General features: G+C 40.1%; 1 protein-coding gene and 2 long non-coding RNA genes across 4 annotated transcripts in view; 2 read left to right on the forward strand and 1 right to left on the reverse strand.

Annotated features, from left to right (window-relative positions):
- arhgap24 (Rho GTPase activating protein 24) overlaps nt 1-16,051 on the reverse strand; it is a 103,319-nt gene extending 87,268 nt beyond the window's left edge. Inside the window, exon 1 of one of the 2 annotated variants that reach the window (XM_084745321.1) lies at nt 15,592-16,051. The gene's annotated coding sequence lies outside the window, so the exon portion shown is untranslated. Of the gene's footprint in view, nt 1-2,080; nt 2,221-15,591 lie in introns of those variants that run through there. The other variant, XM_084745322.1, reaches the window with a different exon arrangement.
- LOC146308649 (uncharacterized) lies at nt 2,236-20,891 on the forward strand. The gene is made up of 3 exons (XR_014772595.1): nt 2,236-2,363; nt 2,994-3,102; nt 20,376-20,891. It is a non-coding gene; the product is annotated as an uncharacterized LOC146308649 (long non-coding RNA).
- Nucleotides 20,892-26,400: 5,509 nt separating this feature from the next.
- Nucleotides 26,401-26,780, forward strand: LOC146308650 (uncharacterized). The gene is made up of 2 exons (XR_014772661.1): nt 26,401-26,565; nt 26,598-26,780. It is a non-coding gene; the product is annotated as an uncharacterized LOC146308650 (long non-coding RNA).
- The last annotated feature ends 1,067 nt before the right edge of the window (nt 26,781-27,847 follow it).

Genomic DNA, 27,847 nt, shown 5'->3' on the forward strand with positions numbered 1-27,847 from the left:
CTCAAAACCTCAGCGAATAACACCTAAACTGCAATAACTCTGGCGATAGATACCGCCTTTCTGGACTTTTTGTGATTTGGCGTCCTGTCGTGCAGCATTGTGGAATCTGAGGCAGGCAGAGTTGAGTGATGCAAGGTGAAAAAGGCAGAAGGGGAAATGTGGGAGGAGGAATTCATAAAGCAGATAACAGGACCACAGGCCAAAACCTCTAATCTCTTTCATCTATTTCTCGTGTCACCCACCTACATATGTTGGCCTGCCAGTCTTTCTCTTTTCTCACTGCAGCATTTTGTCTCTCCTTCAAGCCTCTTTTTGACTGTTTTGAAGTTTTAATATGACACAACCATTTTTTGTCAAGATACAAGTTGAACAAATGGCTGGACTTAAAACAATCCACATCAGTACATGAGTGCAGCCACAAACAACACAATGCATGCAATAAATCACCCTATGCATCTTGTTTCCATAAGCATAATATATTGTTTAAACATCTGCATCATTCGGTGACATATGCTACTACTTGGGGAGTGCTGCTGTCAGCTATAAGCGTTGCCATATTATCAGTGGCTCTGGTTGAGCTTGCCTTGGTGGAAGTCCAAACAGCCCACAGGTCCAGATGAGGACCAGATGCAGCCCAGCAGTGTTTCCAAGCAGCAGTGGAGCAAGTGCAGCAGGGCCGCTGTGGTGATTTCAAAACCATACAGTCCAAGTATGTGTGTCCTATATACGTGCAAGCACAAACACGCTCACTACTCTGGATTCCTCTAAGAAAACAGCAGTTTTCCCACTTGTTTTGCACTAACATAGCCATAACTTACTTATTATCTTCAGTCCATCTCTACTTCATCTTGGAAGCCCCTTTTCAGTAATAAAAAGAAGAATATCCCCATGGTAAGTCATAAATGAAGTTTTGTAACTGAAGTTCAGGGATAAGACCACACCACTCTCTTGCAAACAAAAACACCTGCATCTTGCTAACTCAACAACCTGTGCGTCTCACAAAATCAAAATAAACAACCTGCACCTCTCTATTTCAGCCACATACCTATATAAGCACATGTGACCCTCTCCTGTTAGTCTCAGTTCTCATCAAAGTCATAACGATGAAATGAAAAGTACAAACGATCAGAGACGGGGACTCAAGTGTGCAACTTGGACTGCAGTCGTGCTTGAGTTTCCACCCACACAGTCTTGCACGGCCCAACCTTTCTTCACAGCGCTCGGTGCTGGAGAAAGGTCTGACTCCACATGTGATCATTCTGCTACAAGGGAAAAAAATGCTCTGACTTGTTTGTATTTCTCTAAGCCTGTCAGAATAATCTTGGGCAGCGCTAAGCCCAAGATGCAGCGACTGTGCCCCGGGAAAATAGTGTCAAGGGGGAACTTATTTTGGTGGAACATTTGCATGTGGGGAAGCAAGCCTTCGGATTAAAAATTCTAAGTGACAGCAACAGAAAAGCAACCCAGGTGCTAATTTAAAATGTTCTGTCTAGGCTGCTATTGTTTTCCAGGGAATTTGAAAATGCTGACTGCCGATGCTGTGATGCCAACTGAAACAAGTGTCCAGTGGCACCAACATAGAGCTAAGCTACAAGTTATTCTACATTAAATGAAGCTTCACTACACTGGAGCTACCCACCAGAGAAATGTAGCAAGCCAAGCTACAATAAAATGACGAAAGTAGCTTAACTACATCAAAGCTATTTTTTAAAGTAAAAATAAAGTATCTATGTATCTGTCTGTCTGTGTTTAATAGTATATTTATTAGCCCCCTTTTGTACTAGGAGGCATCTACACAAATATCAAATTATTTATTTAAACTAACCACAACAATTTGGTTTTGTAGAGAAGTTTGTTAAAAAAAAAAACATGCACAGGTAATATTTCTGAGTAATATTTCCTGTCTTCTCATTTTTCCTTCCTCTTCCTGCCTAAATTCCCTTCACGCACACGCGCGCGCTCACACGCAAACACAGTTATGCATGCAGCCAACATGTTGCTAGCTAGCGCCATGTTAGCTGCTGACTGAGTTGTGATGATTAGCTTAGCTAGCGGTTGTCGTGTTAACTTCGGGAAATACCTGAATGTGTGTCCTTAAATTTGTGCTGGACGTCTTGGATGTTGACAGGAGCTTCCTTTAGGGGTTCGCAAAGTAAACACCGGAACGTGTAACTGTTCTGTGAGGACTCGATAAGTAACATGAACTTGTTAAGGTTTGGCCATGGACATTCACGACACGTACTCGTCTCTGCCCCCCTCCTCTGCCACTGTCTCCTGCCGCGCGCGGTCCATCTTGCCCCGCTGCGACAAATCGCGGCCATGTTTTTCTACCCAGTCTATGGCGGCCATCAGCAGGAGGACAGGTACGTGACGTCACATGGAAGAGACGCATTTAAGGTTTATAAATGCGTGGGGAAATGTAGCTTCTGTTACTGAGAAATGTAGTTAAACTAATAACGGCGCTACTGCCCAACACCCCCACAGTCTACATCTGATGAGTCAGACTAGCACACAGACAGACTTGAGACTTGACTACAATTAGTCCTCAAAAGACTTAAAACTTGACTTGGATGTTTGGGACTCGTCAACAATCCTTTAATTTTTTGTTGCATTACCATTAAGGAAATTATGAGCTGAATGACAGTCCCTCATAACAGATCCACATGATGATTGTAAGCTGCAGCGACAGCACACACAGAGAGCACACCTGCAGCTGCTGAGTCATTTGTCATATAATATAACTCTGCACAAGGCCCAAACATAAGCTAATCGCTAATAATCGCGGATAAAAATGCTAGATGAACCATGTCAGATTTTATCAGGCACCTCACAGCACACTATTATCTTAGCTTCAGCTAAATTAGCTTGCTTGCTTGCTTGATTAGGTGGTACTCTGATTTTGAAAAGAGTGTGTTTTTCTGGCACACTTGTTCTCATAGAAAGCTGCACTGCCATGACTGTAAAAGAATTTTATCTCACCTGCCTTTTCACAGAGGAATGACGGCGGCGTGCTGGTCTTCTCCTGCTCTTTCATTCGCTTTTATCTGTGGGACGTCTCTTATGACTGTGATTCAGTTGTGCTCTCTCCTTGCTGCCTGTCAGGTAAGTGCCATTTTTCTCCACTGTGCTCGTCACTGCACTGTTACAGTCTTTCTCTCCATTTTCTTATAGCAGCAGGCTTTATTTATTTGTAGCCTTCATCCTCTAATGGACAATGTTATTTATGCTACTGTGCTGCACAACTGGGGCCCTTTGATTCTGATACATCATTATGCATGGCATCATTTCATACTGAGTAGCAATAGCCTGTTTAAAATGATCATATACCAAACAACTAATCAATGCTGATAGGTGGAGATGATAAAACGCTCATTACAACCATTAGAGACTTGAGACTTGACCTGGACTCAAGCTTAAAGACTTGAGACTTAGTTTGGACTTGTAAAAAAATGGCTTGTGAGCATCTCTGGAAATTCTAAGGTAAAAAGTAAAATTGATGACAAAAAAGTCATTATTATGAGATAAAAACTTAATGACTTAACATGCCATAGGAATGTTTTTTCCCATATTTTCATGCAGGGGAAAAAAGTGGGCAGCGCTCTTACTTTAACAGCAGTGAAAGCTATCATCTGAACTCTGAAATTCATTCAAGGGAAAATTCTTCATTGTGTGGGATCATTTAACACTAATATTGAAGGGAATAACCTCTATCACCGCCGCTTCCCACACGTTCGATTCTCTGAGCTTAAACAATGTGTAAGTACACACATGAACACTCACACTCGGCGTAAATCACTCCGTGGGGTGGATACGCCCATCTGTTGAACCTGCTGTGTTGCCAGTCTGGTGCCACAGCCCCTTTACAATTTCATGCCTCCTGCACAGGGCCTAGTTAACAGCACTGCTGGGACTGGCCTGTGCTGCGCCGAATTGAAATGGTAAATAACTCGGGGGTTTCTGAATGTGAGCGACTTGCTGCTGGCTGAGAGCAGGAACACTATTTAAAATTTACATTACACAGCGGTGTCGTCCGGTGGTAATAAATTGCCAAACAGGGATAGAAGGCATAATCATGACTAAACGTATAAATTAACAGACAAATGGAGGAAGATTAGTGGAAAAGTTAGTGTTTCTTCAGCCTGCACATGAACAGCATGATGAATTGTGACCTTTAAGAGGCGACTTTAATTTTAATTTTAATGCTCCTACTAAAAGCCAGTTTGTGGGTTCTACCAGACATATCTAACAGAATCAAGGGGAAATGATGTGTTAACCAGAGCCATAAACCAATGAATCCTATATTCTACACAAAATATGAAGATAAACTAAATAACGAAATAAGCAATAAGTACTTTCTTGTACATTAATTTAAAAGTTGTTCTTTTTGTTTTTCAGTCCACTACTTTGGTCCAGACTGAAATGTTTCAATAGGTGTTCATGGTCCCAAGAGGATGAATCCTAATCACTTTGGTGATCCCCTAACTTCTCCTCGAGCGCGTCCATGAGGTCATGAGGTTAACATTCGGTTTGGGGTAAAATGTCTCAACTACTAAAACCACTGAATGGACCACAACACTTCTTCTAGCACCATCAGCAGGCCAAAATTTCAACCGCTCCAATATTTTGTTTATAAGATAATATAAAAGAATCTTTATTGATCCCCAAATGAGAAATGTATGTGTTGCAGCAACACAAACAAAGAGATAAGAAAAAAAAAATATATATATAAGTATATAAAATGAGAATGGGAATAGAAATACAAGTAAAAACTATACAAGAGCAGTTAAACTTAAAATTACAGGGCAAGCAGTGTACATAAAGTACCCACGACCAGTGTTAGTGCAAGACTGTGACACATAGTGCCATTGTCATTCAGAGCATTTTAGTATGCTGTTAGCATGTTAGCATTATACCTATCTATCTATCTATCTATCTATCTATCTATCTATCTATCTATCTATCTATCTATCTATCTATCTGAGTTAAAACTTATGGATTCTCTGCTGCTTGGCTCTTGACTCAGACAAGATGTGTGTGATAGGTGACTGATCACTTCCTCACTGACTCATTCTTCACTTCTTCTTACTTTATACAGTTTGGTTGCCAGCACAACTATCACAGTCTTTTCACAAACACACGTGCATGAAAGCTAGCACATGTTGTAAAATAAATCATAACACTGGGTGCTATAGCGGCCCAGTGAGATAGCTAGCGAAGCAAACCAGACGTCTTTGAAGCAACAACCCAACAAGGGTTAAAGGCAAGATAACTGACCTGTTTTTCAAACCTAGATTTTATATGTGGCCATTTGTTTTGCACACATTTCTCCAGCGAAACCCCCCTGATAGTGTCAGGCGTGGTTGTAAGCACATTTATGATGCTACTGCAAAATCTCTGCAAGAACACATCACTACCTGACTGTTTTGTCCATTCAGCACAATGAAAACTGCATCCCAGAGGTGCGTTATGTGTCCTTGTAATGAACACCTGTGTGTGCAGGTGCGTGTGGGAGCCTACTGTATCTTTGTGTGTGGCAGTGGTGTGTCTGTCCTCTGAGCCTCGGTCTCTAAGAAAAGCAGTGGAACACTAGAAATATAATATTGATGATTTTTCCAAACCATCACATTGAGGTTGGAAAAGGTATAAATCAAAGTAAGACTTGTATTCAAAAAGGCTGGAAGAGAACTAATTTTAGGATGAAACTCATGCACAAGGGTTCCAAAAGGGTTCTCCCTTCTTCTGAAGGACTGAGGCTCTTCCCAGAACCATTTGCTTCTTAAGAATGTGTTTTAAGGAAAGGGTTTGTCAAGGGATCTTTGAAAGCTAGGGGTTCTATTAAGAACCCTTTTTGCCTCACACAACCCTCACAAGTGGTTCCATATGGAAGTCTTATAAACATATTGTTAGAGCCCCTGGGTGGGTTCTTCATGAAAACTTGGAATATAAAAGGGTTATCTGCAGAACTTGTGTTTCCCCTAGAGGGGGTTCTGGGTGGAACTATTCCACCATACAAGGGTTCTCTGTACAACCTCTCATATAGTAGGGGGTTCTGAGTGGAACCTTTCACTTATGCTTCTAGGTATAACCCTTTATGTTGGGTTCTTGGTAGGTCTCTAGGTCTCTGAAGGCTCTTTTCCAAGCTCCGGTTAGTGAACCAGTTCCGCTCAAGATTGTTAGAACCTTAAACCAGCCCATGTTTCCACCATTGTTGAGCGGAACCATAATCAAGAATGTCATTAACAGAGAGCATTGAACAATGCACAGCGACCGAAAAAACATGACATACCTACTGTGGTTCCATGTTGAAGCAAAAGCCCTATTTGAAGGGACCTATTTGAAATAGCCCTGGTTCTTGAAACAGTTCTGTTCAAGATCCTTTGGACCTTGATGCTATTCAGTGGAACATTGTAATGATGGATGTCACCAACAGAGGGTATTGCCCAATGCACAACAACCTGTTTACTTTGGTTCCCAGGGAAAACCTGCTACTTTTTGGTTCCAGCTGGGAACCAGCTTTTCAGGTCCATTTGTTTTTGGTGAAATTAGGTGCTTGAACTAGAACGGAACTGGTTCCATTGTTGTTGGACCAGGCCAATGAAAGGTTTTCCAAAAGGAACCTTTATAAAAAATCTTACCAGGAACCAAAGCCCAATTTTCCTCTTTAAGTTTAGTGATGATATCAAGTCTGATCTCTACAACAATGAACACAGCAGTATGATGGAACATTTCATTTCCAAAGCGGCAATTAACACTCTACATCACTATCTGTTCATGTGTAGTAGTAGATTCTGTCTCAACTGTCTAGTGACATCCAACGCATCTCGAGTTGAGGAATTTTCTCACAGCGCGTCAGAAAACTTTGACCAGTTAGTGGGAAGAGACACCCTGACCTTCACTATAAACAACAGTGGCTCAGTGTACAGCGCAGACAGCCACACACACACACACACACACACCACAACCACATACTGTACACTTGGAAGGACGACACAAAGATAGTCACGAATCAGCCCCCAAGGGTTTTGTGGCATGCACTATAATTTCTTAGCAGGATGCAACATATTTGTGGCTCTGTGGCAGTCGAGTAAAAATGAGTAAATTCCAAAAGAAAAAGAGGAAAGAAGGGATGGACTGACTTCTCTACGAGGGCTACAAATCTTTCAAACCACCATTAATGTTTGTCTCCACTTAGGCACTGAGGTATTAGTATTCTCTGTCTGTCTGTGTCCATCAGTAAAATGGATTCTGAGCCAGGCCATCTCAGGATCAGGGACGCCTTGTTGTTGGTTTAAAAATATGTGTCTGTCAGTGAAATCATAAAATAGAGGTACTGGACATGTTTTTAGTGATGAAAGCTGTGTCAGAGCAGCCGAGAGGGCACCGAATTGTCCAATAAACCATTTTCAGTTGTTTTCTAGGACACAAACAGTGGATGTAAACTGATACTTGTGATGATGGACCTATGCATGAAAGGGGTTTTGTGCCTTGTCGAGTGCTATGGGGAGATAATTCGTCATATGCCCGTTTTAATTTCCTATAAAGTTTAAAAAGTGTTTTTATCACATCACTAAAAAGGATTTTCCCCCGTAGGCCATCATAAAACTGCTGACATGACACCTCAAACTGCAAACAAGGTCACTAATGACTCTTTCTATTAAGAATTTTTGATCTTTCTATCTTTTTTTGATCCACTTCTGCGCATATTTAGTGGGCCATATAACCAAGAAGTAAACCGGGCAACAGAAAACTTTTTTGGCTAATGGGCCAGGTGAGCAACTCTAACTGGACTGAATGGACACCACTTTTGCATTCACTATCTAGTTTATTATATCTATGGGAACAGGCATCACGTTACAAAAGCACAACTTTATAACTTTAGTTACTGATCAAGCTGAAACTCGATCATATTTTATGGAGAAAACATTGTCTGTTTTCCCTCTGATTGTCTTCTGGCTGCTCAATTTCAAGACCAGAAACAGGCTCAGCAGCCTCCCAGTGAACTTGACCAGTCACCAGAACAAACACAGCATCCAAGACCGAAAGGGAATACACTACCAAGGTCATTTACAGAGATTCCTGATGTAAAGATACCTTTGTTTGTTGCAAAACTAAGTAACTGCCGTTAGCTTGGTTAGCTGTGACTCAGCCCCTGGATGCTGGGAGCCAAACCTGGCAAGTAAAACATCTTGGTACTGTAGCGTATTCCCTGTTGTCAAACTGACACTGTTGGTCTCGGAGGCTGTTTTGGTCCCTTTCTGAGTCAGCTAATACCACTCTCCATCCGTGGACCACTTTAGCTGTGAGGTGGGTGGCCGGGACACGACGCTATCAATGTCTGCAACAAGTCCTTTCCTAGCTGCTTCTTTTACAGGAAACACATAAGCAATATGCACCCTGCTAGCTGATTCATGAGAACTTTAAACATAGTGAATGTGTTTTCTTCATGTGTAAATGATGTCAGATGTTGGTTACATCATGACTAACATTATACTCATACGCAGACAAATCCAGAGAGCTAAACAAGGAATGAAATTCGATGATATTGTAAGATCTCTGAAATGTGATACTGCAGCCCTTCTTGTCCATACAGGATCCGGCTCAAAGCATCAGGAGGTTGCTCATTTTCAGTGCTTGCACAATGTCTGTCCCCCATATGGGAAAACACTGAAGCTCACAGCACACAGAAAGCCTGAACTGCTGTTTGACACGTCTTTGTTTGAATTGAGCTGGTTTGGAGGAAAGGAGATTGAGGCCTCACTTCACAGTCTGGCTCATCCTTTTGGGAAATTAAAGTTGTGCTTGGGAGATTTTTTGGGGGGGTAAAAATACAACCTAAAGTGACCTAAATGATACATTTTGGGCTGTAAAAAGAAGAGGATTCTAATTGAGACTTTACAAACTGCTGCCTAAATTGCCAAAAATGTTGATGCTGGGTAGGGACAGTGGCAGAAAATCGTCTGTGACCACAGGAAGTGGCGGGTCACAACAGTAGCAAGGGAGCACTTTGTCGAGAGAAAATTGGACTCAACAAACTTAGATCTACTGTTTTTCCCATCCTGTGGTTGCTATAAAGAAACATACGCTGAAATGGTAAACATGAATGTGCTAAGTGCATTTTACAGACATCTTGTGGCATGATTTGAGTTTTCAAACTGTTGACCATTTGCTAAACTTTGCCTCCTCTTTCACTGCTGCAAAGCTTCCCATTCTCACACTGCACATGTAGCAGCTCACTGTAGCCTATGTTAGGAAGCTGTGTAATCGGTCCTAGTGATGCTAAAGCTGCACATCCCAGTTAGTCGAACACCTTCATCTGTTTGATGATCCATTTAAATGACATGTAAATAAAGAAACAGCATTTTTCTTGTCGTATAGCGATTATCAGTATTATGTAGCCTATATTAGGAAAAATATAAGATAAGATCTTTGATATAAAACATACTGTTTGGCTGCTCAGTTTACATACTTGGTAATGTTTTGATTGTACTGTGTGTTTTCATTTTTAATGCCCCAAGAGAAAAAAGACTTTCAGGTGATCACTAGCCACGTGTTGGGAAATGCAAAGCTATCTTGCTGAGTCTAAGGAGCACTAATCGACTAATATAAGCTTTTTAAACAAACTAATATGTGCTCTCTGGCTCTAGGAGTAGCACTTGCTTGGTTGCTACTGCACCTAGTAAGCTAGTTAGCTGCGCATGCTAAAGATTGCAGCTTACTTTAGAGTTGATAAACACACAGATTTGTAATTTGTTATATTTTTTTTTATCTTGAATATTTGGTAAATTGGAAAATTACACTACCCTGCAAACTCTCCTACTTTCCAGCCCCATGCACACTGCTTCAATAGGTGGATAAATCCAAAGCTTGATGGGCCTGCAAGCGCTTGTGTTGGCTAAGCTACAGTATGAAGAATGAGTTTAGCTATAACAGTCAATTGCGATGTTGCTGATGAAAACTCATAGTCGTAATGTGCATTTTGTTTTCACATGAGAAGTAATCAGTGATCACAGTGATGCAAATAATCTCCTGCCTTAATCATTCACTGATGAATAGCAGACATGAATTCTTTATTCGTGTCCTTTAACATGTGGCAGACAGTGCGAATACCATCTGTCTGTCTTCAGTCCTCAGTTTTGCATTTTCAGCAGCTGCCGTACACCACATTGGCCCCGGTGCCTGCCAGCAAAGCCTGTGCCAAGTGCCAACTTTGGTTGGATGATGCAAAGGTCAATGGAGCGTTAAACAGGAAAGTCACTATGGAGGGTCAAAACAGTGCTACCATTTAGTCTTATCAAGTCTGTCTGTCCATATAGCAACAGTTAAACTATTTCTATTTCTGACATGTTGGCTTTTTCACATGATGCCTCACCACAAAGCTGGTTGATGTGATTGGTGGACAGACAGGATGTGAAAACTTCACTGTGTCTGCCAGTCAGCATGTTTGACAGCTGATTCAGTCCACCTGGCGATGACATAAACTCTGTCTGTGTTTCATTAACCACAACACCCTTTTCAAGACCAACTCAACATTCTCACTTCATAAAAATGCTATGATTCTCATTTGTTTTTGCACAAACTACCTTCCTACTCTGCTAACAACAAAAACACCATAAAACATGCAACAGAGGAAACATGAACCTCACATTGCCAGCCGGTGCTGTCGACCCTTTAAATACCCCTAAGCAGCCCCCCCCCCCCCCCCCCTTAAAGTCTGCAGTGCACAGTAGGGCCTCCGCGACCCACATGTGTTAAAGACAAATATAACCCCTCGCTACCAAAGCTGCTACCTCGAGAGCGGTCTGTTTCTGTTAGACTCCTGCTGAAAAGTCACAGAGGTGAGAGGAGGGCACGGTTCTTGCTGTGTTAATCGTTGGAGAGGATGTGAAAGAGGAAGGGCTTCAGAGCGGTCACAGATGGAAGTACTCACACGCCCTTATCCATTACTACATCCAACACATACACACGCGTCGGGTCTATCATGATTTAACGCTAGAGAGAAGCTATACTTCAGTCACTACCTACGCTGTGAGTCACAGAGAGATAGGTGGATGGATGGAAGCAGGACGGGAGGTGAAGGTGGGCGATATAATGTATCACAAACAGAAAGATTTCTTCTTGGAGATAAAATTTCGATTTGCGCCTGCTGCTCGAATAAACTCCCTGGCTTTTATTGTATGAATCAATGTGATGAGTCAGTGTCTATTTTGTCTACACACCAATTTAGACGCCATATGCGGCCCCCTTCATAGTCTACAATGCAGCGCTTTTGGTATGATACGCTCGTTACCCACTCGCTCGCATCGCCGCCCCTCCCTCCCCATTTTCCTCCACGCCATGTGTCACAGTATGTCTGGGAACTGAGCGGCAGCCCCGTGGAGAGACGAGGGTGAAGACTTCAAATTGACCGCTGACTCATTCTACACATATGTTTGACAGGACTGAATGAGTGATACTGTTGATGTGGCTGTCTTTTGTAACGCCGAATACAGGGGGATATTCGCCAGATAAAATAAGATACGAGATGCGAACTGAAAATCACACCTGTGATCATAGTCATTTCCCCCAGAGATGTACTTTGCTCCTGCTCTAGCAGTTTGGGGAAAGCTGACTCTGCATTTTAACCCTCATAAATGTCACCTTACTGTAGATTGTCTGGGTGAACTGGCCTGTGTCATGTTAATTTAAACAATGTTAAAAGAGTAGTTTGACATTTCCACACTTATTCACTTTCTGGCAGAAGGTTAGATGAGAAGCTTGACTCATAATTTTATGTCTGATAAATTACAAGACAGTGTGAGCAGCCAATTAGCTTAGCTTAGCTTAGCATAAAGAGAAGAAATATGTTAATTTAACTGATATCATGGGGGTAGATTTGTCATTTTAACACTTGGAGAAAGTTCGATGAGAAGATTGATATCATTTTCATCTCTTTATGGTAGATCTTGAGCTACTGTCAGCAGGCAGTTAGCTTAGCTTAGCATTAAGAGGGAGAACATCTAACTGACATTAAAAGAGTAGTTTGACATTTTAACACCTATTCACTTTATTGCAGAAATTTTGATGAGACAATTGACACCACTTTTATGTCTGGTAAATTTGAAGTTAGTGTGAACAGCCAGTTAGCTTAGTTGAGTTTAGCAATAAGAGAATGTGTTAATTTAACTGATGTTACAGTGATAGATCAACATTTTAACACGTATTTGCTTACCAGAAGAAAGGTGGATGAGAAGACTGATACCATTTTCATGTCTGTATGGTAAATTTTGAGGTACTGTGAGCGGGCAGTTAGCTTAGCTTAGCATTAAGGGTGGGAACATCTAACTGATGTTAACAGAGTAGTTTGACATTTCAACACTTATTCAGTTTCTGGCAGAAGTTAAGATGAGAAGATTGACACGGTCAAGTCTATATGGTAAATTTGAAGCAACTAGGAGCAGCTGATTTGCTTAGGGTAGCATAAAGAGTAGAAAAAAGATAATTTAATCAATGTTCAAGGAGTAGTTTGACATTTTAACACTAGATGTAAATATTGATACCACTTTGTCTGTATAGTAGAAGGTGCTGTGAGCAGCTGATTAGCTTAGCATAGAATAAAGAGCGGAAACAGTGGTAAACAGCTTGCCTGACCCTGTCCAACTGTAAGAAAATTCACCTACCAACACAGCTAAAGCTGACAAATATTCTGTTTGTTTAATTCATCTGAAACCCAAAGAATAACAACATCAAGTCAGTGTTTTATGGGGGCTTATGTGTCAGACTTTTACCTGCCTCTGAGCAGTTGCCAGGTAACCATTTGAGATTCCAGGAAGTTACTGTGCCTAGCACCAAAATAAGGATGGCGAATTGTTTTTAACACTTATGTTTTTGTAGGGTGCTGGTAGGCAACCTACAAAAACATTTTGTTACCCTTTCAACAAGGCAAGCCAGCTGTTTCCAGTTTTTGTGCTCAGCTAGGCTAACCTAACCAGCTCCTGGCTGTTGCCTCATACTATATATGACAGTGGTATCAATCTTCTTATCTGTCTGCCAGAAAGCAGTCAGCAGTATTTCTCAAAACGCCTTTTACCAGTGGATTTTCCAAACCTAGTTTTGCTGCAGTTTCAGTCCTCCTCGTCTCCATCCCTTTTCTGTCCCTCAATAAACAGATATCACAGAGTTAGACCTGGGAACAGGCGAGTGCGGCAGCTGACGCGGGGAACCTGATCCCTGGGCTTTCCAGCAGCACAGCCTGTGCACTGCAGACATTCCTGGCACACGGGGGTCATCATATCATCCCTCCTTCTACCTCGGCTCACGACTTGTTCGCTTTCACGTCTTCTTTTTCCATTAACACACCAGGTGGGGGAAACAAGTTGTCAGAGGTGTCTTTTCCTTCCATTTTATCAACATTTATCCTCCTCGTCCTTTCATTTTTATTGTTTGAAATCTTTTCTAATTCTCCTTCTTAAATTGTTAGTATGCAGTCAGCATCATGACAGCGACAGACCTCGCACATGCGGCACCACTAGCACATTAATCCAGACATGATTTAGTTTTCTGTTTGGCCAGCCGACAGCCAGACAGGGGGTCAGGGTTTTGGATAGCATATGCAACGGTCTCGCCATCTGTATGTCCTGCACCAGAATTAGCAAGAGCTTAAACGACAGTGACAGTACAGTAAGTGCACTTTATTTTTGCCACATGATTAAGTACAGAAACATAAAAATCATTGCCCTTGTTAATTAGGTAAAATGGCATCTCTGCTAAGCTGTTGCAGCCTAGTAGCTGATAGGCTTTAGATGAAGACTGTAGCTTAAAATGCACAATATGTCAATTCTGCTGCAAATTCTCACTTTAAAACAACCACAGATGATGTAGTTTGATGACATCGTGAAGTGGTGTGGGATCATGAGAGTTGTTTTCTTTACTTTTTAATGCGGAAATGGTACATACTATAGTTTTAAGTAATTTTCACAACATTTTTCACAGGGTTTTAGCCGGCCCACACAGATGTTACACGTCTATTTATAACTGAACGTTTTGCACTTAGTTCCTCTCATGTATTTCTATTCCACTCTCAATATGACGGTTAGAGATGGATGAGTTACAACTTTAACAAGTAATAAATCACAATTAAGAACCATTGAACTAGTGATGAAATCCATTAGAAACTAAGTGATGCTGGAAGTTTGTTTGAAAAGCATGTTCTTAAAAAATGTTTAGTCACCAAAAGCACTGATGTATCTTATCATTGTTCAGTAAATTGAAGCAACTTGCTGACCTCCTCTGTTTGTGGACTGGGGCCATGGGCTGCATGTCTTGTAACTAAAGATGCAACTGCAGCTAAAATGATCTTCATTTTCGACTAATCTGATGAATATTTTCATGATTAATCTTAGAGCCCATAAAAAGTCAACAAAATTGTGAAAAGCGCTCGTCACAGTTTCCCAGAGCTCAAAATAGCGTCTTCAAATTGCTTCTTTTGTCCAAGCAGCTATCCAGAACCCAAGGACTCTTCACTTACCACCTTAAATGACAAAGGAAAGCAGGAACCAACAAGTGTTTGCTTCACAAAAATGACTGAAACGATTATCAAAATAATATTCTTCCAATCAACTAATCAATTACTTAATCATTGCAGCTCCAAAGTGAAACTCATGCAAAATAATAAGATCCAGGAACCCAGAAACATGACCAGATGTCACATACAGCCAGGCTAGAGAGTTTAGTGATACCACTGCAGTCTTTAAGTTTAGCAACAGGAAATATTATGTAACTGACCCGTCAGTCAGAGCATTTGTCTACAGCATCTTCATATTTTTATTACCAAAGTGTGCCAAGATGTGTGAATGTTAGGAATCTAAACATACCAAAAGCTCAAAGTACAATAATATCATAATAAAAAGTCCACAGTTATATATTTATTATGATATTAAAAAACAAAAACAAACACGGCATCGCATAATGGAAGCTTGGGCAACACTCTATAATAACCATCGTTAATAAATGGTAAATTAATTGTTAATTAAACTTTAGTTAATGCTGGTTTCACTCTTTACAAACAATGAAATGATTAATAATTATTAGGGATGTAACTATGCCAAAAACTTGTACGATAATTCCACGATAAAATCTCCATAATATGATATTTATCGCAACATTAAAAACAAAGAAAAATGCTGATTTTCTAATAAATATAATGCAAACGGAATTTTTTTGTGCATATATAATTCCTTTTTCCTTTTTACTGAAAGTGCATCTGCTTTCCTTCTTAGTAGCCAGCCATGACCTAAGCATGTGCAAAATATTGACATGAATTGTCTTTGGCAATTAATATTTGAATTCTGTACAACTGCAAAACAAAAACAAAGCATCAGTTAGTAGCAGACCTGTTGTAAAATAAAATGTACATCATAAAACAGTTAACCATGAAATATCGCAGTAGATATCATCATAGTCCAGTATGGTATTGAGATGTTTTTTTGGTGCAATATTGCGATATTCAATATATTGTTACATCCCATGTGATTGTGGCTCAAGAACAATGGAGATATTCCCACAAAATCACCAGCATAACAACACCTCAGGCACAACCTCACACAGCAGACTCACCTTCCAAACAAACAGCCTTGTTTAATCCCTCAGCTCTGACGTGTGGTGATGTACAACTATTGTATCCAATCCAGTGACAGGTAATCAATCACCATCAACAGAAATATCCTGGGCTGAGACGAGCTGAAGTTGTGGTCCAGCTCAGCTCCTGCTGCCGCTTCCTCCCTCCAGAACTCAGTCAGCGTGTGCAGCAGAGACTGGATTGAGTTAGCCGAGCCTCAGATGAGCTGTTATAAACTTTTCCCCTGACTGCTCACACCATCTGCATGCTGAGAAAGTCTCCGCTGTGGACAGGATGGCTGTCGCGGTCAGAACAGTCACACACGGGGCACCATTACAGCGGGAGTCCGCCCAGAGTAGACACATGCACACACGCCCACATGCACTCACACACAAACACACACGCTCTCTCTGCAGCCTATGCAGCCCTAACTCCTCCAGTCATCCTGGCTGGTGAGACGCTCACACTCAGTCTGAGAGGAGCATGTGTGTATGTTGGTTTGAGAGAGGGAGAGAAGAGAGAGGGAGGGGGGGAAGTGTGTGTGTGAGTGTGTGTGAGAGCATGTTTTAGGAAGTCTCAAGATGAGAGCTCTGACTGAGCAGTGCTCCAGCAGTGCAGCTGACTTTCTCTTGTATTTCAGATTCTACACAAGCAACTGGCAGATTTTAAAAGACAAACTTTTCCTGGGTTCATAAAGTGGAATCTGGATCCTGAATTTCCCACAAATCATCTGCGAGTACACCAGCAAACAAACACAGAAAGCTGCTCCAGTTTTAAGGTGTCTCCAAGATGACATATACAAATGACTGCGTGCATGCAGCTCGACAAACATTTATTCAGTGACACTATCCTCACTTTGGTGCAAGCCCAGCTGTATACACACCAGTGGAAAGTGCATCTTGTTTACCGGGGAGTGGTCTGAAATTTCTTCCTATTCCACCGTCTCACAGTGGCTCCTTCTGAAGAACTTGTCTGTTCGAGTAAAGCAGAGCATTTTTCATTTTGTTTGTAATGCACAAAAATAAAAAACGTTGAATGTGCATGATAAAAGGAGCTAGGTAAAGCTGTTATGGTTATGGCTGTGGGGCATTCATGGTTTCAGGAAATTACTGTGTCTCCTATGCGTTTGCAAACTGAGGAATTCTAATATGAACTGTACATTCCTGGGCTTAATCATGCAATCATTGAGCTATGCACAGACTCCTCACAACCTGCTTAATCACCTGACATAGAGTATTGATTTAGAGAAGAGAGAAGAGAACAGGCTAAATTAAAAGAAAATATTTTACTCTCATGCAGATTTAAACGCATGGTTGTCATGCAAACTCTAAAAATGAAATTCAAATGATTGTATGTAATTATATGAGCTAGATGGAAGGGTGGTGGGGGTGTGTGTTGTTCTATAAAAGGCATAAAAAACAAAAACAAAGCAAAAAGTGTGTAAAGGATCATTATGACATGTTTTTTTTAAACACTTGATTCTGATTGGTCAGTAACAGCATTGTAAGGTTTGTTGTTTCTTAGAAGCAGATCATTGCTATGGAAGCAGTGGGTGGGTCATAATTGCACCACCCTGTCAGGGTTTATTTCACAACTTATTTCAACAAGTCCAGTTGCCTAGGTACAGCTCCTAGAGAACACCAGGCAGATTCCTGCACAGGTCCAGTTTTGCAAACCCACCTGCACCTGCAAAGCTGAAAACCAGAACCAACCCACACTTATTTTCAAGTCAAATCAGCACCAGGAATATAAACCCAGCCGCCTGACCTGCACCTGTAATTAAACACACATACACAGTCGCACACTTCTGTTCTCAACTGGTGAAGCACCTGTGCTCCTGCAGGTGTCGATGTGTTTCCATATTGACAAGAACCCACCAGAAACTAGTACTTTTTGAAACTTTTTTACAAACAACAAAATGTCTGACAACATTATTCTCATAGTCACAGAGCGCACCAAAATCCTCCTAAGCATCTGATTTGGTCTTTGATGATGTGCTGTCCACAGTTTGGTGTCCTCCACCATCTATTTTTGCCTTTATGCTGATGGCCTAGCTTTCATCGCTGTTAGATCAGTTGGTGACGTCCGATTGTTTGGCAGGATGTGGGTCAAAGGTTGTGTCATAGACTGTCACAATAAAACCCTGGTGACTTATAAGGCTGGACATTACTCAATCCTGCACCCGTGAATTTATATCATGCTATTTTTTAAAGTTACACAGTGTTTTTGCAGGTTACCTGCCGAGTACCCCACCTGGATGACTATGAAATAATCTTCACAGACACGACACGATATGATACGATACGATACGATACGATACGATACGATACGATACGATACAACTTTATTGTCTGTATAAACTGAAATTCATTTTGTATCCTTGGGCAGCTCCATTCAGCCTATTTACCTATCTATAATATACTGAATTGGCCACCATGCAGGCCACAATTTATATTATCACCACAAGACAGATATAGAACCTTTCTCACAAATCTTAATGTATCCCTGGCACGTGTCAGCCACATCCTCTGCTAATGTCCTCTGTACTAATAAGGGAGGGAAATTCCAATCTATGTGGGAGGCAGCTGATGTGTCAACAATAATTACTTCCTTAAAATCGAATCAGCAGGATGAGAATTAGCTTATTTACAATACAGTGTTATGTGAATGGGGGCACATCTGACTGGGTTAGTGTGTTTATATGATTGTAGAAGAGGTGATGGAGGAGTTTCACTGCCTTGGTGTTGACTGTGGAGGAGGTGATGTCAACAAACATGATCCTGGCCGGGTTATTGAGGTGTTAGAGTGTGAAGTGTAGGGTCAGGCTGAACACATTGCGTATTGATCTGTTTGATGTATAGGCGGACTCTAAGCAGCAGTGAGGTCGCTGTCACGTTTCGAGCTTCTATTAGCATCTGTCAAATGATTGATCAAAGAGGCAGCAGCAGTGCATAAATCTGTCCAAAGCTTCAAACTGCCACTTATCTAAATGCGCAGACCACGATCTGATTTTCTATACTGAACTGGCTCTCTAGTGCACCTGAGATAAGAAATCTGGGATCTTACAGGATATTGCATTGATGGCAATAAAATTCACAACTTTTTTTGTTATGGCACAATCTTTCTCACCACGTAGACCAGTGGTTCAGCAACCTTTTTGGCTTCTGACCCCTCGGAAAACAAACCTGTTTACTTGCAGCACCTCATCACAGTTGATGGTGCTGCGTGGATGTGTGTTGTGATCAGTTTGTTGGTACAGCAGAGATATGTTACTGGTAGGAAAAAAGATTGAAACATCAGGAAACGCCAGGCAATACAACATAAAAGAATAGAACAAAGATACTAACAAAACTAATGTGAGAAGATAATATTAGTATTAAAGTATTAAAAAAGTGTAACGCGATGGTATATGTTATTGACAAATTTTGTATATTTGCATTAGTTACATGTGAAATGTGTAAAACAGTGCAAAGTCCACTTAGTTGTGGTTTTCAAATGTATAAAAACCAAAGTGTAACTTTTGTTACTTGTTTGTTACATGAAGTAGAGGAAAAAAACAAAAGGAAAAAACAAAAGACAAACAAACAAAAAACAAAACAAAAAAAACAAATATTTACAGCCTGGTACAAAAAACATTTTTGTTCTCTGTAGTTAATTTCCTATTCATGACGACAGTATGGTGGGTGAATTTTATACACCTCACTCACTGAAATAATATTAAGGATTAAGGTTATGCATTATTAAGGAGGTGCTTGCTTTGAATAACAGGAGGGTAGAGTAACAGTCGACTTTTTGGACCACAGGCAGGCACTCTTTTGGGGGTCCTGACCATTGACATACAGTATATTCCCTAAAGGTGAAGCCAGAACACCCTGAGTGCCCCCTGGTGGCTGGCAGCAGTATAGGTCATAAATCAAGCTCCCTCCATGTTAGTAGATCGGAAATGAGCCAAACTAAAAAATATGTCTCTCAAATGATTCTTTTTCAGATAAGTTTTGATTAAAGTAGTTATTTCATGTGTAAAAAGTGGGTTTGACGTCATGATTGACAGTTGAAGCCCGCTCATGATTGCGTCAGTTGGGCAGAGCGAGACCTCAACATTGCAGCACTAACGCTGGTCACTACTGCACAGACTCCGGCTCCAGATGACATCAGCTCAACATGGCATCACTTGTATCTGGAAGTATTCGGGCCTCTGGGAGCAGAGATGCAGCGTCCATATTTATTTACAGTCAAAGCCCTGACCCTAGTTTGGCAGCTAATGATCGAGACAATCCTGGCACTAACTCTGGTCAATGCGCCTGTCTTCTGCAGACATTGTCACGAGACTTGCACCCTAAATGTCACTTATTGTGTAGCACCGGTTGTTTGCAATGTGGGTGGTCATTTGTTGCTACAGCACAGGCGAAAAAATGATCAGTTTTGCATTCTGTCTTTGGTACAACTGCTGTGACTTTATGAACCCTTTTTGCTCCAGAGTCCTTTTTGTTTGTGTGTTTTGTTATCATGTACGAAGCATTATGAAACTGAATAGCCATGTCATTAAAAGAATACATTTGCAGCTGTGTGGAGATATTTATACTCAACAGTCAACAGTGAGAATATAGTGCAATCCATTCTTCACAATAAAATCTCATCTGCGACCAGAAGGTGAGTTTTCTAGGTGTCACGAAAAGCCTCATTACATTAAACAAAGATTAAATGAAATGTCGAGGCTAAACAACAGTGGGCTCCGAGCCATCTGCCCTCAGCCATCCTTCAGCATGTTTTATTATATTTGCAGGACGTGGAATGCAGAACATGAAACACTGCTGCGACCTTGTGACGTAAGAAGTGGCCGTCTGTAAACAAACCGGAGCCGCATCGACTCCCCGGAGACACTGCGGGGGACCTTATCCGATAGGAGATAACTCGCAAGATTAGGGTGGATGAATCCTTGCAGAAGAAGCCTCTGGGAATTCAGATATTCTCAACGGGTTTTGCCGTTCTCATGGCCTTGCAGTCAGAGGTTTTGGACAGTTGGTGACTTCTGGAAGGATAATGAAAATCTTTGGAAGCCTGCAGCACAGAGACAAGAGGCTTTTCTCAGTGGACAGAGATGACACTAGAAATCATTTAATTGCATGATTTTAGGGCTTCTATTAATCCGTTGTTCGCTTTTGTCCTCTCTCTGCCCTGTATTTCAGGCTCTAGTTAAATATATCGACCGATTCTTGTGTGTCATAAATAGTTATATTGTGAATGAAAGCAGGAATGGGTGAACAAAGTCATATTAAACATTTATCATTCAGTGTCCCTACATTAAGTCATGCATGACCTCTGTTGGCAAATGTGTGGTCATGGTAACGGCTCCTTTATGCATCATGACACAAACTGTAAATTCCCTTCTTGATTTTCATTTTCCAGTGTCAGTGTTTTGGTCTTAGGGTGTGCAACTTTACTCTTTTGGTCGACTTTCGCTGATTTTATCATCAGTAATGTTTTTGTCAGATTGTCTGTGTGCCGTTTGGTGTTGAACAGGGAGAGCAGAGTGAAAGACAACGTTAGGAGCTAGCTGGTGAACACAGTGGAGCAGCTAAAGAATCAGATTTTGCTCAGCTGTTGGTGGAGACCAAAACAGAGCTAAAAGAAGACTGAACGCTGGACTCACAATCGTCAGGTGGACACCGCTGACTGTAAATAAAGATGTACAAAGGACATCAACTTCTTTGCACTGACGCTATATATCCCAGATATGAGCGCTGCTATCTTGCAGTGGTGATGTCATATGGAGCCAGAGTCTGTACAGTAATGATCGGGGTTGACGCCGTGGTATCAAGGTCCTGGCCAGCTCTGTCATGATGTGAAAACCTCCTTTTAATGGCATCAAATAACTAATAAGAACCATCAACATGATAATAACTACTTAAAGTGACAGAAATCTTCAGGATAAAATTATCTGACATGTACTCTGATGTCCGATTTTGGTCTACGTTATGACAAGGTTTTGGTACCAGGTTTAGTGACAGTTTCGCCATTCCTAAAAGTAAATTAGGTGGTGTTTAACAGCTCTTAATTCTAATGGTCATTAGGAACCTTTGTTGCATTTCACCGTGTCTTCCTCTTCCCTTGTTTCCTGGCATCTCTCTACTGTTGATTCTCCAGTCTCTAAAATGCGACAAAAAAGAGGGGATAAAAAGCTGAAAAAGCAAAGCAACTACATGCCAGCTACAGAGTTTTACAAAGTTTAAGAAAGAAGTTATCAACAGCCATGAGGTAATTACATGCGTCTGTGAGAGGGCATACACTATGTGGTTTTGTTTTTTTGTCAAGCTTAAGGTCAACCCCCTACATTATTTAGCACACATCACCGCATGTTTCATTTTGTCTCCTGACCTCAACAGAGACAGGAAACTGCTGCACTAAGGTCACATCTCCTTTCATCTCGCTGACAGCTGATTTAATAGGTCAACAAACATACAAACACTCAGGCTAAGACGTGTCCTCCTGGGGAACTTTTGCTTCATCCTGTCTGCTTTACACTGATAATTCAGTTAATATTGACTTCCATAAATTTCTCTTATTGATACTTTATTCTTTATTGCTGCAACACCTTGATTTTTCATCAGGGACTGATAAAGTTGATATTTCTAGAGACGCAGAGGTGTAAACTCTCCTCCATGCCGAACATCATATTATTTTTCTTGATGCAATATTGCTCTCTGGTGGCGACTTCTAAAACTTCTGGACTGGAAACTTAAATTTATTTATGGTTGAGTCTTTTTATCTTTAAAGTTCCACACACACATTAATAATCATAACTTTAATATAATATTTAAAGAAATGATTTGTATTATGATAAATGGCACCATGGCAGTTGCCTATAATTAACACTGGATCAATGCTGAAAAAAATCCTATCAGACTTATTACAAAATAAAGACAAAATAAAGATTAGAAAAGTAAAATCTCATATTGCAGTATTTGTCAAGAGCTTCAAGAGAAACTGAGTGGGAAATAATGCAAAATAACTGTATGATACAGTACCACTGAGGAGCCACCAGAGGTCCATGTGTCACAGCACAAAGGACACTCAAAAATGACTCTAAATCACTGTATTACTAAACCTAAAGCCCCCCAGAACATTTGCTTTATCATTGTACTGTGTGATGCATGTAATCTATTTAATTTGCAAGTGCTAAATCAATAACTGTAACAGTGTGATAACTGTACAGTAAATAGAAAATATACAAATAGCTGATATACATATTTGTGCATTAAAATATTTTTTTTTGCATTGCCAAGTTCTTTTTTTGTGTATCATGTGACACTTGACTTGTGTGCGGCATATAATATATCCCAAAACAATATTTACTGTGATTAAATTCTTTTAAGTATCAACTATTAAATTTACTTGGTGGTCCTTGGGGTCCACTGCCTTTCAGAAGGAGTTTCCCTGCTCCAACGCACCTGATTCAAATGAAGATGTTGTTATCAGGCTTCTGCAGAGACTTGATGACGAGCTGATCATTTGAATCAGGTGTGTTGGAGCAGAGAAACATGTAAAACAGGCAGGGCAGTGTGACTCCAGGATCTGGGTTGGGAAACACTGATTTAAATGCACCATATATTTTTTATTCATAAATTCATATGAGAAATTGAGCAGTTAATTCTTATGATATCTTCTCCCAAATTACACTACTCTCTATATAAAAAAAATATTCTGTCTGATTGCAGTAGAATCAATCCTCAGTGGAAATGATCACGTGGCATGATGTGAACTCTACTCTCTGATATTCTTTGGCTCGGTGTTTTCTCTGATAATATTTTCTACATGGTGAAAATAGCAGGATGTGGTGGTATAAAGAAAAGTATTTATGTTATTTCTGTCGCAGACAGAAGCAGAAAAAAGAACAGTCACAGATAGAAAATGGAATTTGTAACTGAAGCACAGTGCTCCGACTCAACATGATCATGAAGAGACGATGTGACACTGCCAAATGTGAATCTATTCTTTTGACTGTTTACCTAAACTAACATTCAAAATATACTCTGTTGTCCCCATGGGAAAATTCGGCTTCGGCAATAGAAAACTCACAGCTACTATCCACATGAAACTGATCCAAAACAGTGCAGAGTAACTATAAATAGTAATAAATAGTACGAAACTAAAGTGGATACAACAACCAAAGTATTTATTAACAAAATTAAAGCAATGTACTTACAACTGAAACATGAATCAACTAAAGGTCGAGCTGAAAACTTAAATTGTCTCTTATATTCCACCCATGCTTCCTTCACTTGCATCCTTTCCTTGTGTCTTAGTTCCTCCCACTGAGGATTCATGGACAGATGCAAGGAAACTAAGTGACGAGAGTGGACATGAGATAATCTGTTTTAAGAGACATGAAACGTCATGTGAACTGATGTCTGTTTGTGATGACGGCTGCAGCCGATCACAGCTGGATCAGCTGTCAGTCGTCTTTAGCAGCTGCACAGACTTCTGATGGAGTTTGTTTCTGCACACGTGTGCTCTACGTTAACACTAGTGAAGGCTCACAGTTATCATCAGTGTCAGCGCTGCAGCCTGTTTCCTGTTTAACAAACACCTGCACATTAGAAAAAACAGCCTGCGTTCTGTATTTATCCTGTGACTGTCATGATCAGACGCCTCCTGAGGCAGCCGCTGGGAGTTGGGCGCCCTCCTTGCCACAGGTTTTAATTTATTTTTTGGTTATCCAAAAGGTCAAAGGTCAACTTCACGGTGACATAAGAGGAAGTTGGACATTTTAAATTTAAGTGGTCAGTTTTGGCGATGTCCAGATGTTCTGTTTTAACAAACTCCTCTGGGAGAATTTAACAGATCATCTTCAAAATCTGTGTTTATGATCCAGTGACATTCATAATGAAAAGTTTTGAAAAGCTTGAAGTTGGTGTAACATCAGTATGCATGACCAATCTATCTACAAACTTCACATGTTTGATAAAAGTCCCAACTTCAAGAAGACATCTACATGACAATAATGAGTCACAGCTACAGCGCCACCCACTGGCAACAGGAAGTAAGCTTTGTGTGACAATCATCATTTGATTTATGTTAGTCTTACGCTTTTAAAATGTCAACTTTTGTGACTTTTTAATCAATTTTATCAAAATTCGAACTCATCTCAGACCGTTGGGCCACACTAAAAAAAACAGAAAAACAGTCAGCATCATCTACAGGCTTTGCTGATCTAAAATTGTCAATTTAATTTGATTTTTTTTTTTTTTAATCAAAATAGCTCATTTACAAAAGAAATTGCAACACATTGAGATATCAACATGAAAACTGACATATATTCAGGAGTCTTCAATAAGCTAACCCTTTAAAGCACATTGCATTTCACCTATAGGGGGGCCACAAATGCAAAAAGTTTAAATCTCATTATTGGCTGCGTGGATTTGTGCAAAAACATTGACTGAGTTGATGCGTGAATTTTGGTAATGATTGATTAAAGTGGGCGAGACTCCAAACCAGGTACAAATAGCCACATTGGTTATTCTACCCCAGGTGCCATAATAAATACATACAACTTAAAAAAAGACTTGTAACATAAAATATTCATAAAATAAAGACAAAATATAGATACATAGACATTTTATGAGATCATAGAAACCATAAAATCATATTTATAATGCATAGAAATGCTACCTAATTGAGGATTGAGCAGGTTATTTGTTGAAAAGTGTAATGGACATTGGAAGGAAGGAAAGCCTGAAACAGTTGCTTTTATATTTGCTGGCTCTGTATCTTTTATTTGATGGTAATAGTTTATTTTTGTAGAACAACAGTTCAGGCTGTCCGTGACTGTGAGGTGTGATGTTAAACCTGCTGGGAAACGCTCCTCCTCACATCACCATGAAGAGAGAACGTCTCTACAGGGGTCAGAAATCTGTCAGGTCATTGAGGTCAAGGCTCGACACGCTTGTTTTGCCAGTTTACCTCAAGATGTTCCTGAGAACTGTTAAAAAAAATCTAAGGGGAACCTTGGTTTAAAGGAGCCAAACCATTAATTAATCAGACTGGATCCCACTTTGTATCGAGCGACATGACAGCCTGCGAGTTAAAGCCTCGGTTTAGATATGTGCTATCAGCGTAATCAATCTGATCACTTAATTTCCTTGCTCACAGTGTTTATGTGTTGTCTCTTGTCATTCTATAGCTACAATAAACAACCTGTTGAGGCCGGGCCAAACTGTAAATACCAGAACATCTATTTGCAGTAAATCAGTGTTATTTACTACTCCGTTCACGCACCTTTGTTTCTGTGGAGGCGGCAGTGACGTGCTCAGGGAGTCAGATAAAGGGTATTTCTCACCAACGCTTTCCTGTTATTTTCCAGGGTCCTTTGTTTGGTTGCGAGGACCTCGGCCTGTCGGTTCTCAGGGGAATGAGAGGAACATTCGGGCCCGAGCACTCATGAACACTCATACGCAGACTGCTCCCATACCTGTCTGCATCACTGTGTGTGTATGTGTCCGTGTCACCTTGTCCTTCACTGTAAAAATTAACTTATTGTGTTAAGGTAAAAAAAATAAAAAAAAAAATGGTTTGCCTTAAAAGTTTAGGTTGGCTGAATTTGAAAAGACAAATTGAGGTCATTTCATAATGATTCAAAACAAATAAACTTTTTCTAGTCAAATAAACTTGATATTAATTCAGTCGTAGTTGAGAGAACATGTTCAATAAGGTTAAGATATAAAGTTGAACCAACAGCTTTTTAATCACACTGACAAACATTACAAATAAATAGTTAGCAGTCAACTGCTCTCGCTGAATTTATTGTTTTCTTCAAACTATAAAAAATTACGGTCTCAGGAGAGTTTTAACTGAAACAATGCATTCTGGGTAATCTGCTAATATGCTTTTTCTTTAGAAAATTAATTTAATAATTTAATAACCATATTTTATATGCAGGTAAAATAATGTAAATCAAATTACGTTGACTTAATATTGTCATTACACTACTGACTATATTTTTAAACAGGTAATTATTAATTGTATCAGAATACATTTTAAAGTAACCCTCTCAACCCTGTATATAGTTTATTTTAATGCCACCAACTGAATCAGATAAAACAAACCTGTGTTTACATGTTTCCCACCAACTTAACTTAAATAAAACCAAATAAAACTTGTATATTTGCATTAAATGTATGAAAAAGACTGACTTGATTTGACCAAATTCATGTTTTTTTTTTTGTTTGTTTTTTACAGTGTTGGATTGAGGAGACAGGACAAGGGTCCTAAATTAATTCAAAGTTTCATGCAGCAGCTGCAATGGACAGATTTTGTTGTTTAAAGCAAAAACTGTCATTTCTTGTAAGATTTTTATTTTTGACTCTTAAATTCCCTTTTCTTCACTAGAAAATATAACATGGGTCACACTCTATCACTCATATTTATTTGATTTATAAGTACACTTATACCTGTTTAAACCTTTTTACCAGGACGGCCTGTTAGTTGATTGTTGTTGTTGTTGTTTTTTAGGTGTTAAACTTCCACTTAAGTAATACTTGAGTAAAGTGGGGGAAGAAGTGTCTTCTTGTAACTCCAGCGCTCCGGTTGTGTGTCACTTCTAAATTCCAAGCTTTCGGAGTGTCTCTTGGTTTTAAATTCCTGTGCGGGGCAGACACAACAACAACAGGAAGAAGGGCCATTTTCACAGGTGTCAGGAAGCACAGGAAATAAACAAGCTGAATACTGGAAAACATTTTTTTTTTTTTTGTACCAGTAAGAGTCAGAGGTGAGGCTCATAAGAGATATTTTTAGCTGGGACAGGACTAATTTTGCAGTTTTGGTCCAAATGTTTGATATAAATCTGATCTCCATGTGATGTTTTGCACTGAAACGCTGCGTGGTGACGTATGAAAAGAGAACTGAGAGAACAAGCATCTTCCTGTAATCAAGTAATCAAGGGTCACTAATCATGTTTCATCATGACTGACCTGAAGTTTCATTCTGAGAAAAAAAAAGCACTTTAAAAACTTAAAAATCTCAAAGACGAGAAAATATTTAATTGCATCTGCTTGTGGTCAACTCATACTGCATTTATCTAATATACGTTGCCACGCCTTTATTATACACAATGTGTATAAAGATTTCTGATAATCATACTGTTTTGTTCAGTGTAGACTGTGTTTTTATCGGTCATTTAAGGCTGGTACACAGTGAAACGAGTCAAGGTTGCTCAGGGACCAAGGTGCTACACAGAACAACAAAAGAAACTGCGCAGAA

The sequence above is a fragment of the Lutjanus erythropterus genome, chromosome 20 (genome assembly GCF_056507025.1).
Source record: "Lutjanus erythropterus isolate fLutEry1 chromosome 20, fLutEry1.hap2, whole genome shotgun sequence".
In the NCBI taxonomy this organism is placed as follows: domain Eukaryota; kingdom Metazoa; phylum Chordata; class Actinopteri; order Lutjaniformes; family Lutjanidae; genus Lutjanus; species Lutjanus erythropterus.